Below are 12,955 nucleotides of genomic sequence, written 5' to 3'. Positions count from 1 at the left end.
TACATTTGTCATAGTATACATTATTATATTTTCTTAAAGCTGAGCCTATTAAGGTTTTTAAATTTAAAAATGTTCAGGCTTACTTCTGTAAACAATCGTATCACTAGTTATACACAGTTCTCTCATCTTGCAAAAAAACCCTTATTTAGTTGCTGTCTAAAGTCTAATGATGTCAAAGAAACTAATAATAGCAACTTAATTGGCAAGCTAGAAATCAGGTGTAGAAATTAAGCAGTTGAACTCTATTTTCTAGCTATGGTACTGCTGCTAGTCAATCTATTTTCTTCATGTATTAGAAGAACTAATAGGCATTTATGGTCAAAATGAGAATTTCATGATTGCAGCAAATGACAGAATATGTGTTAGGAAAAGTATTTCTAATGTCATGACACTCTTCATGATCTTTTAAAAGGCAAAGGATTATGTGTGTATGTGTGGAAAGGAATAGGAAACAAGAGCAGAAGGTTAAGACAGGTGCTTAAAGGAAATGCTGGGATAGCTACTTTAGAATTATATTTACTAAAAAAAAAAAAAAAAAACAACTGATCTGAAGTCTGCCCAGTGTAAAAAAAAAGCAGAAGAAGAAGAGGAAGAAGAAGAAGAAGAAAGGGAGGAAGAGGAAGAGGAAGAAAAAGAGGAAGAAGAAGAACAAGAAGAAGAAGAAGAAAACATCTATCTTCCACTTGCAAGTTTATGGAAATATCAGTAATGTCAAAATAAATGAAAAGTGGGAGAATTCAAAAAAAAAAAAAAAAGGAGAGAGGATGCACATAACTAAAATCAGAAATAAAAACAGATATACTAATACTGATTTTACAGTAATAAAAAGGATTGCAAGAGAGTACTATGAACAACTGAACAGTAATCACCTTGATGACCTCAATAAAATGGAAAATTTCTAGAAACACACTGCCGGCCCAGTGTCAATCATGGAGAAATAGAACATTAGAATAGAGCTGTAACTAACTAGTAAGCAGACTGAATCATTACTCAATTTCTCCCACAAAGGAAACACAGGACCAGATGGCTTTACTGCTGAATTTTACCAACATTTAAAGAATTAACAACAATCTTTCTTAAATTCTTTGAAAAAGTTGAATAGAACTGAACACATCCTAACTTATTTTCTTAAGGTCAGCATTGCTCTGATACCAGTGCCAGATAAAGTCACTACAGGGAAAGAAACCACAGACCAATGTCCCTTATGAATAATGATAAATAAACCCTGAATAGCATGCTATAAAGCCAAAATCTGCAGGATATCAAAAGGATTATACACTCTGACTAAGTACGGTTTATTACTGAAATGTAAAGTTGGTTGAAAATATGAAAACCTATCAATGAAATATACCACATTAACTGAACAGAGAAAAAAACAGACATGATGATCTCAATTGATATAGAAAAAAGATTTTGACAAAATTCAACATGCTTTCATGTTAAAATCATGCAACAACTAGATGTAGACAAGAACTACTTCAACTTAAGAAAGAACACGTATGGAAAAATCCACAACTAGAATCATACAAAGTGGTAAAAAATGAAATCCTTTCCTATCAAATCAAGAACAAGACAAGGATGCCTGATTTTAACACTTCTATGCAGCATAGTACTGGAAGTCATAGCCAAATAAATTAGGCATGGAAGTGAAAAGTAAAGCACACAAATTGAAAAGGTAGTTTTGCAAGACACATCACAAAATATCAAGGAAATGCAAACCAAAATCATAATGAAATATCACCTTACCCCAATTAAAAGAGCTACAATCAATAGGACAAAAAAGTGGTGTGAATATGGATAAATGGGAAATTTTTTACACTGTTGGTGGGAATGTACATTTTTTACAGCTATTAGTAAAAACAGTATGAAATCTCCCCTAAAAATTAAGAATAGAACTATCATATTAACCAGCAATCCCAATGCTGGGTATATATCCAAAGGAAATGAAATTAATAAAGTTGGAAAAAATCTCCACTCATATATTTACTGCAGCACTATTCATAATAGTAAAGAAATGGAAGCAACCTAAGTGTCCATCAGTAGATGAATGGATAAAGAAAATGTGGTATTTAAACACAAAGGAATACTATTCAGCCATAAATTGACTAATTGCAGCAATATGAACCTGGAGAGCATGAAGTTACATAAAATAGCCAAGCACAAAAAGATAAATATTGTATGCTCTCACTCATATATGGAATCTAAAAAAGCTGATCTCATAGAAGTAGAGAGTAGAATAGCGGTTACTAGATGTTAGGCAGGGCAGGGGAGAGGGATGGGCAGAGATTGCTCGATGGGTACAAAATTACAGTTTGATGGATGGAATATGTTCTAGTGCACAATAGAGTGTTCTATGCACAGTAAGTTGACTTTCACTAATAGTTGGTATTTATATTTTAATATAGGCAGAAGAGATAATTTTTAATGTTTTCATCTCAAAAATTAATAAATGTATGCGATGACGGACATGCCAAATCCCCTAATTTGATCATTACATGGTGTATACAGGTATCAAAACATCACACTGTATCCCATAAATATGTATAATTATTATATGTCAATTAAAAACAAAATAAAAAAAAGAAAACTGAGGTTTATGCAATACACTTGGTGCCTATCACTTATTAAGGGCCTACTGTGTGCCTGGTGCATATTAAATGCTGTGTATGTCCTGTCTCATTTAACCCTTGCAGCACTCGTATGAGGTAGATGGCGTCCTCTGTGTCACCTTTACAGAGAGGTGAGTGAGTGTTCTGAGGTCACCAGAATAACCGGCCGTGCTGGGGCTTCCACCTTCTATCTCTGTGCCTTAGGCCCAAGGTAATTCCAGCTCAATTCCTGGGCTTCCTGGAGGGACAGACAACTTACAGTATGGGGTCTACAGCTTCTCTCTGTGCAAACAACCATCTTTCCCATTTTAGGAAGGGGATTGTGTACACTGGAGAGACCCGCATGACCCCAGGAGCAGCTCAGAGTGAGATCACCTTCGGAATTCAGGAACACCAACCATCATAGGAACTGACACTCACTTCTAGGGGTCCACGAGTCTTCAGCTGTTGTTTTAGCATCTCTGCTGTGCTCCACTCCCAAGAGTCTAGCATAACCCTGGGCAGGCTCGCACCCCTTGCTCCTGAACTTGCAAGTAGGAATACATTTTTAAAAATTTCCTTTAGAAGAGCACAATCCCAGCAAAGCTGATCACCAGCTCAAACCTTAGTGCCTGGCGCTATTGGTTTTAAACTGCACAGGGCATATCCCACCCCTAGGGGGTTATGTGGCGTTTGCTTATGTCTAAATCGATTGCCCATGTGATTTGGAAAGACAGACTCAGGGCTTCAGGCAGGATGTGCCCTTCCACATTTTAATTGCTCCCACGAATGACTGGATAATTGGATTCCTTTGAAAGATCCATGAGAATATGCTCAAGTGCCCCAGCCAAACAAAAGAGAGTCTCTATACTGTTTCCATTCCTGTCTGGCTCTGTTGACAGCGATTGAATGCTCTGGGGAAAAGAAGAGGCCGGTGGGCGCCTGGGCCCGGAGGAACGTTAGAAAAGTTGGGTTCCCTCTGGGAGAGGTGTTGGCGAGCTGTTCCCATTAGAAGGAGAATGTGCGGCTGCCATGCACCCCCCATCATTCTCAAACATCTGGGCCTCCTGCCCTCCTCCAGGGGCGACTTGTTGAAGGAAAAAGAAGATGGGGGGCTCACATGGGAGGCTGGCAGCTGCCACCACCCCTGAGAGGCTGCGCCCGGAGCTGGGCGGAGAGATGGGTCTAAGCACACGCTTCCTTGCCAGCCTTGTCACAAACCTTCCTGTGAGAAGGCTTCCTAAACTGCTCGGCTGGATTTAACTGGAGACTTTCTAAAGGGTTAGCTGAGCTTGTGAAGTCAGACGTGACTCATCCCCTGCCTGTCCTGGTGACCCACTGGTCTGAACAAGTAGATGCTTCTGTGGGGAAAGAAAAAAAAAAGAAAAAGGAAAAAGAAGATGCGCCCTCCCTATTTACTTTTCTGGTGGTTTCTATGCTTAATTGTCAAAATTACTGGGGAGAATAGCCAAAGCAGCATTTTATTATGTGTCCATGGATTCCAGCTGAGCTCAGGTATTGGTGTTTCTGTTTCTGATGGAGAAGAGATTTCTTCTTGTGTCCAAGAGTCACAGGTGGTCCAGGCACGGATGGGGCCAGGGTCAGTGGATCAGGCCGCAGGGTGCCTGCTAAGGAGAGCTCGGCACTGTGGGCTCTGGAGTGGTGCAGACAGGGCTGGGCTCTGAGCGCACCGGAGCACAGTGCCTGAGATGCACCAGGTGCTGCCCACTCGGTGTCACGTCTTGAATGAGGTCACCAGGCCCAGGGTCTCAGAGCTGTAGTATAGTTGTGTAATGGGACCAAAGTAGAAGTTTTGAGGACCAAAGCAGTGGTTCTATGAGTGGTTTGATAACGCAGAATCAAATGTCAGCAAGCTCAGCTTTCACAAGCTGGTGCTTGCCTCAGTGAAGGGTCTTCCAAGGGTTCATCGCTGCCTCAGTGGTCTGGGATGTCACTACCTTTCATTCTGATGCACTAAGTCTGCCCCTCCTGGGGCACTTCTGTTGTAAAGGGTCTAGAATTTGGGCTTGGGGGTGGACAGGATGGCTGGCCCCAAGTCCTCATTCCCTCCTTGGACTGGTCTCATCGTCACTGGACAGAAGTGACCAAGGTCCCAGTCCACGAGGGTGTAAGGACACCAAATGACTCTCTTTGCCTCTCTTGCTCTCCTGACCTTTGCAGGAGAAGAGCGTGTCTCTGGTGGCCCACTGGTTGCATGGAACAGACTGAACCGAGCCCAGCTGACCTGCCTCTGAGGAAGGGCCCACCAGGCCCCTACGGGTGCAAAACATCAAGGATGTAGACAAATGAAGTTCGCACACCCCATGCTGACACCAGCTGTAGGAGGGCGGAGAGTGGCCCCCACTGAAGCAGGAAGTGCTGCACGGGCCACTGAGGGCACCTCTAACCCACGGAGGGGTGACATGACCCAGTCATTTGATCTCCCTCTTTGAAACGTGGTTTTAAAGGCAAATTGACAGCATCATTTGGGTGATTAACCCAGCTTTTGACAACTTGTTTAAGCAGATTAGCACAGTCCTGAACAAGATGGGTGGACCTCACCACTCCTTGGTACCCAGCCATGAATCTGGACTTACAGCCACTTTTTGAGGGGGAAGCATGGGAGACAGGCTGCGCTGCCTGAATTGTGAGGCCTTTTGTCAGACAAACATTCTCAATAGCAGTCAGCACACAAAAGGCATTTTCCTGAATTATGGGAGGCAAAGTCCATTAAGTGCAAAATTGTGGTGCAAAACTGGCTTTCACAGTTTCCTGGGAGGTAGCCCATGTGACTACCCATCTCATGAACTTGCCTACAGGAGAGTTAGACAGTAAATCCTGAAATTTCTGGTGAACTCTCTCCTGCTAGTTTTTGTCAATCACTCTGCTTGGAATTCAGACGATCTCCTTATGCTACGTGGTAGCACATCACCCACCGCCTGATTATTCTGCCACGCTGTTGTGTCCACTTCTGAGCAAAACAGGTGCTCCACAAACGACATAGGATTTTGTCTTTGTAAAGCTTTATTCTAATGTTGAAGAACCCGTGTGCACATGATTTTAATATATATCTGTTCCCAGGGGCCACTCTGTTGTACTCATGAAACTAGACAACTCTGAGTTCAGATTCTGAGTCTGCCACTTATAAACTTGTGACCTTAGGCAAAGTATAAAACCTCTCAGAGATCTGCATAAATTAGGCCATTTTTACTTGTAATTCTTCCAAATCACAATCATAGACTGGGAGGAATTTACAGAAAGAGGAAAACCCTACTTGGCCGCACTCACCCATCCATGGTTTCACTCATTCTCTACTTCCTTCCGTCTGTTCCTCCAATCCACTCATCATCCCTGTCACCCTTCACCCGTCTCTGCATCCACACTCTGTATACTTATAAATCCCCAGGGTCTAGGTGAGGTACAGGATAGAAGGAAATGAATAACATTGGGCCCTCAAGAAGTGCCCTGTAAAAACTATATATTTTTTCTGGAGAAACCTGCAATTCCTCAGGTTTGTAAAATTTCTGGGAGGAATGGAAGGGCCAGCAGCGGCTGCTGAGAGAGGGGTCCGCGAGCTCTGGCGGTTCAGGGCTGAGTGGCGCTGTGGGGCTCGTGTGGAGCTGTTGTAGGTGGGCAGAGAGAGTCCAAATCCTGGGTTTCCATGGGCAGCAGGAAGCCCACCTCCCACTGCCCGTTTGGACAGGGGCTCTCCTGGAAGCAGGATTGGATATTTACGGGAGTCATGGGCACCCTCTTGCTGAGCGGGGTCTGGTAAAGCTGTAGAAGCTGTGGACCTTAGATTGCAGCCCTTTGTCAGAGACTCTGAGGCTGCCAGCATGGGCTGTGAGCCACAGAAAGCCATTCCCAACTCCCTCCAGCACAGCCCCAGGCCCCTGGGGCCACCCTGAACTAGTCCTTGGCTGAGTGTGGTGCTCCTTCATTTCATGCTCTGCTCTGCTTGAGGGACTCCAAAGCAGTGTGCTTTGTGTCCCTGGGTTTTACAAACTCTTTGCTGGAACAGCTCTTGCAGTTTTCACTTACGCTTTCTTTTTCCTGAGACCCAGCTGCGTGCCCACAGGCCGGGGCCAGTGGTGTGGGCAGCCAGCTCCCTGCAGAGTGTTTGTTACCAGTTCAGTTTGCATTTGGCTGTTTATGCCCTTAGAAAATGAGGCCTCACAGGAGTCACAGCAGCCCTGGAGAGGTATGCTGTGTCAGTCCGCCCCACCGTGAGCAGGGCATGCCCAGACACACCTAAACCCCATGGCTTGCTTAGGTTAACTTGCTTTATATTACTTATTCATTTATTTATTTATAATTTTGTTGTAGAGATGGGGTCTCGCTGTGTTGCACAGCCTGGGCTCCAGTGATTCTCCCACTTCAGTTTCTCAAACTGCTGGGATTACAGACGAGTACCACTGCCACGGCCTTTAAACTGCTTTAGACTGGCAAATTGATTAGGATGGTAACAGGTGTTCTTGTCAACTTTTGTGGTGAAAGTTAGAATTTTTGTCTTAGCAATTGCATGACAGAAGGCTTCCTATCAGATACTTTACCCATTTTATATGTTCTTTAAAATTAGCATCACAAACATTAGCAAAATAATAACTTGATGACTCAGTCTCACTGACACTGAATTCCCAGGCCCCTGATTATATTGTCTTTGGGCTGAACTGTGTCTCCCAAAAAGATATGTTCAAGTGCTGAATCTGATACTGTGAATAGGACCTCATTTGGAAATAGGGTCATTGCGGATGTCATTAGATAGGATGAGGTCACACTGGAGTAGGGTGGGCTCTAATCCAGTACAACTGCTTATAGAGAGAAGAAAACACCATGTGAAGACAGAGTCACACAGGGGACACCACATGAAGATGTTGGCACAGACTGCAGAGACATCAACAAGCCAGGGGGAACCAGGGGCCCCTGGCCACCATGAGAACCTGGAAGAGGCAAGAAAGTTTCTACCCAAAGTCTCAGAGCATGGCCCTACCGACACCTTGGTTTTGCACTTCTAGCCTCCAGATCCATGAGAGAACAAATTTCTGTAGTTCTAAGCCACCTGATCTGTGTTACTTTGTTACTGCAGCCCTAGGACGCTGATGCTGCCTTTACTGATTACACTCCCCCTGACTAGTAGAGTCTGTCACCATAGGACATAGAAAGACGCTGGCCTCAGAGAGGTTAGCAGGCTATTCAGCGTCACCCAGCTTGTATCCTTGCGCAAGGCACCTGGCCTATTTGCTACAGTTTTGGCCGTGTGGTTTTGTTTTGTTTTCTGGTTGTCAAAAGATACCATTCCTTAGGTTTGTGAAATATGTGATGGAAATGATGAAAAAATGATGAAAAATAGGTAGGGTCAAAATTTTTTAGAAGCCCTTCTATGACCTGCTCCAGAAGATAATTTTGATGAATCCCCAAATTAACCATGCTGTGGGAAGAAAAACATGTGAGTTTAGCTTTGGATATTGAGGGCAAAATTAAACAACTCACTTTCTGTCATGAAAGTGTTCCTGTAGATTAGAAAATTAAACTTTTTATGCAGCCTTCTTAAGTCTGCCGTGATGAATATCCCAGATACATCACAGCTAAATAAAGGAGTTCATTTACTGAATGGAGTTAAAATTAGCCTTTGATTATCTAAAGAATGCTTGCCAAAAACCACCCTCTTTGTTTTAGCATACTTGATATATTGAGCTGGTGTCTGACAGTAATTGGCCACAGCATCACTTGCTATTTGAGACTGATCCTGAAATGTGCTAGTCATATCAGCATAGAGGAGGGTGATAGTGTTCCTATTTGATAAGTACAAGGAAGAGGTCATGTATATGATTCATCTACTAGTTGCATCAGATTATTTAGGTACAAGTTTAAAAAAAAAGAAGTTGCATAGCCTAGTTTTAGTCTACATGTATGGAAAGATTCAACCACGTTGCATTTCCCAGTAGAATTTTTATATTGTTGCCATTATATTTCTTCACATTTATTACTACAGACTTCTTCCAAGACTGCTAAAAGTGATTAAAATTAATGTGTAGCTATTTTTTAGACAGAATCTCACTCTATCATCCAGGCTGGAGTGCAGTGTTGTAATCATAGCTCACTGCAGCCTTGAACTTATGGGCTCAGATGATCCTCTTATATCAGCCTCCAAAAGTGCTGGATTACAGGCATGAGCTCATATGCCTGTAGTCACAATGTGTAGCTGTTTTTAGAAGAATTTTTTTCATTCTTCTAAATTATCACATCTTTTTCCTCTTCTTCCTCTACAGATTTAACTTTGGAATCAAATCCAGCTGACCATCCAAGGGCAGGAGCAATTTTTCTGAGCAAATCTAAAATGGATGGTAAGACACTATTTTTTTCCTCCAAGAAAAGACTAAAAACTGTTTCTGTTTTATGGAATGCCTTATAGAAAGTATTTAGAAGAACTCATAATTACTTTAAAATTTTCAACTTTTCTTTTATTCACCTGTCATTTTGACATTTGATACACTTGCCTCTAGTTGTCACTGTTTCACTGAGAACACCTAGACTTTCTGTTTATACAGTTTGCCACCTCTTTATGAACACAATAGGCCCCATGATGTACAAGTGGTCATAGATTTATCCCCATCTCTCCATATTTCTTTACCCTTCTTGCCTTGCTCCAAAGAACACAGTTTAAAGATGAATGATCGGATTTAGCCTGCAGTTAGGTTTTTATTTGAGCAAATGAAAAAAACTCTGTTGTTTACATGTGGGGATTGAAACTGTGATTTTGGCCCCTTTTGACACAGTGATCTAACCAGATGATCCTGTCACATCCACATCTGTCCTGCTCAGACATTTAAGCTATTCGAAACCTTTTCATCCCAGTGTAATATAAACATGCGCTGAGGTATTTCCCAGAGGTTGGCCTCAGCAAGTGAAAGTACTGCCAATTTTCCAATCCTGCTTGTTTTAGGATGAGAATCAGAACCCTAGGACTGTTCTGCACTCCTGCTTATTTACCTTAATGTTATGTTAAATCTTAGTTTGTTTGCTAAAAAGCCATCTACAACCAGGTTTTTCAGTTGATCTCAACAGCAAGAATACAAGAATGAGGGTTGTATTACATAAGAATATTAGAAGTCGGCCTCTCCCGCGGGTCATAGGAGCTGCAGAGGCTCTAACGCAGACCGACCTGGCTCCGGCCTCTGCCGCTTTGGCCCCAGGCCCGGCGCCCCTGGTCTCCGCTCCCACAGCGCCGCCCACTGGTGCCGCCCCGCCACAGAGAACAAGACCAGCCCCGCAGGGCCGGCAGGGGGACCCGGGGCTGGAGCCGCGGCTGGGGGCAGGGGACCCTTGGCTGCCCGGGCGGGACCAGCCCAGCGGGGCGGCTCAGGCGTGGGCGGCGCGCGGTTCACCTACTGTGGAGCGCAGCTGGCGGGGACGCGGGGCCTGCGGGGTCCAGCCCGCCTCTGCTGGACTTCTTAACGCAGCGGGAGGATCACTCGCCCAGGGTCCCTGATGCAGTGACTGGTTACTACCTGGACCCTGCTGGCTTTGAGGCCTCAGACCCACACATAATTCGGCTCATCCCCCAGCTGCCCAGAAATTCATCCCAGATATTGCCAACGATGCCCTACAGCTCTGCAAAATGAAGGGCACAGCCTCGGGCAGCTCCCGGAGCAAGAGCAAGGACCGCAAGTCCACTCGAACCACGGAGGACCTGGCCCTGCCCTCAGCGAGTATGGCATCCATGCGAAGAAGCCCCACTACTTCACCTGAGCCACCTGACCTAAATGTACTTGTCTTTCCCATGTCCCCTTGCCGGCCTGTTTTCATAATAAACTGGATTGTGACAAAGAAAAAAAAAAAAAAAAGAATGCAGCACAGTAATACCCAGTGTGATGGGTAACTTTTGGTAGATCTTGAGCAGGCGAGTGAAGTGCCTTAATTTAAGAGGTTATGCTGACTGCTCAGGGGAGAGAAGACCATGGTTGGGAGTCAGAATGTAGCAGAGAAAAGGATTAGGAAGAAACTCTGGTGATAAAACTGAGCAGTGACAAATGGTGGCTCAGAATGAAAAGCGGACAGACTCCTGATGGAGGAATTGCTCACAGGTTGGAGCAGGGTAACTCATGTAGGTATTTGCCCCAGCAACTGGTCAATGACAATGCCCTTTCCATTATTAGGACAGACTTGGGGAATTGTGTGTTGGAAAAAGAGCTCTGCTTTAGAAGTGTGAAGACACGAGGGACCTTGGCAAGAGGAGTCTCAGGAGAGTGACAGCGACAGGGGGCAGATGGAGTGGGTTAAGAAGAGAGGAGATGAGAAGCTGGCACCAGAGCATGATTCTGTGAGCAAATGAGCAGAAACATCTTGGGAGTTGTGGGGAATGGGTTGGGAACAAAGGGGACACATTCATCTTGGGGAAAATCTCTGGCAGAGAGGGGGAAAGTCTTCAAAGAGAGGTAATTGTTGGAACAGTGATCTGCAGAAGTGGGATGGGATTGACTGCACTGATAGGAGAGTTAGCTTCAGTGAAAATAAAATACATCTCTGGGCTGTTTTCAACATGATCGTGATGAATGACCTTTTTCGTGTGTTGAATTCAGTTTACTAATATTCTGTTGAGAATAATGCACCTATGTTTATCAGAGACATTGGCCTGTCATTGTTGTTGTATCTTTGTCTAATTTTGGTATCAGGTAATACTGGCCTCATAGGATGAGTTTGAAAGTATTCCTCTTCCTTGATTTTTTGAAATAGTTACAATAGAATTGTATTAATTTTTAAAAATCTTTTGTAGAATTCAGCAGTCAAACCATCAGGTTCTGGGCTTTTCTTTGATGGAAGATTTTTTATTACTACTTCTACAAGTATATTAAATACTTGTTAAATAGAAATTAAAATATATTTAATATATTATCATAAATACATGTATATTTTAATATGTTAAATACATTTAATCAATATAAAACATAAATATATATTATATATATTTTTATTGCACCCTTGAACAATCCAATCTTTTTGAATGTACATGGAAATTTTACCAAAATTGAGCATATGATGAATGGCAGAGTAAGCCTTAAAAAATTCCAAATGATTTAAATTGATTAGAGTGTGCTTTCTTTACCTTAATATAATTTACCTAGAAAATCAATAACAAAAATACTAGAAATGCCAAATTTCTTTGAACTTAAGCTAATTCTTTTAAAGCTGTTAATATATTACAGACAATATCATAATTTAAATAAGAAAATATGTACATCAAGTAGTTCAAGAAACTCCAAGAGAATAAACACATATTCATACCAACGCACATGATCATCAAATTGTTGAAAGTCAGAATTTTGAAAGCAGCTAGACAGAAGAGAATCGTCCTATACAAATTATTCTCAATGAGATTAACAGCATATTTCTCATCAGAAACAAGGTCTGAAGGGAGTGAATATCATTTGTAAAGTGCTGAAATAAAAAAATATATATCAATATAGAATTTTATATCCAATAAAGCTTTCGTTTTTCATAAATGAAAAAAAGCTATTGAGATATTCAAAGATGGATAAAACTTAGGTGGTTCTTTGCTAGTAGACCTGCCCTACAAGGAATGCTGAAGGGAGTCCTCTGGCCAGGAATGAAAGGACACTAGACAGAAACTCAAAGTAATATGACGAACAGAGAAATAAACTACAAAGGTAAATATAATAGCCTATACTATTGAATTTTGGCCTATAACTAGTCTTTTTTTATTTCCTATATTATTTAAAAGACAAACATGAATATTTATAAACTCATGTTAATAGGCACACCGTGAATGACTATGTCACTTGTGCAACAGTAACCTCAGGTGGATCTGTAAGGAGCAGAGCTTTTGGATGCTACCAATGCCAAGTTGGTATCTAACCAACCTAGATTTTTTAAATCACATTTTGTCTTTATGTAAATAATAAACATTTCTAAAATTGCCTAAATTTACCATTCTGAGCCATTTCATTCCACCAGGAAGATACAGGCATTTTTCTCCCTCTCTTTAAAAAAGTTAAATACCAAAATAACTACATTTAAATAAATAACATTATGATAATGACACTAAAAATTCAAAATAAAGCTAACATCCTCTTTCTATTTGCACTGCTGATCTGTCCTAACCCCTAGAACACTCTGGAAAGGTATGGAAAGGAGAATGGTTTTTCCTAAGGAGTCTGGGCTGAGGCTGGGGGTGGGGGGAGGTTGGAACTTCTCATTCTCTCACTTGTTTCCTTTCCTCTCCTTTTCAATTTTGGTAGGAGATAAGTCAGCCTTAGTTTTGAATTCAGTTCTGAAAGGTCAGGGAAGTCTCTTACTGCAAATCAGAAAACAACCTAAGTGTTCCCACTGCTTAATCACAGGGTGCTTGC

The 12,955-nt window shown here is 42.3% G+C and overlaps 1 pseudogene; it reads left to right on the top strand.

Moving 5' to 3' along the window:
- The first annotated feature begins 6,121 nt into the window (after positions 1 to 6,121).
- LOC138398826 (transcription initiation factor TFIID subunit 10 pseudogene) lies at positions 6,122 to 10,337 on the top strand (annotated as a pseudogene).
- The last annotated feature ends 2,618 nt before the right edge of the window (positions 10,338 to 12,955 follow it).

The sequence above is a fragment of the Eulemur rufifrons genome, chromosome 18, assembly GCF_041146395.1.
Source record: "Eulemur rufifrons isolate Redbay chromosome 18, OSU_ERuf_1, whole genome shotgun sequence".
Classification (NCBI taxonomy): domain Eukaryota; kingdom Metazoa; phylum Chordata; class Mammalia; order Primates; family Lemuridae; genus Eulemur; species Eulemur rufifrons.
The sequence above is the reverse complement of the archived record's forward strand: the minus strand, read 5'-3'. Positions and strand labels throughout refer to the sequence as shown.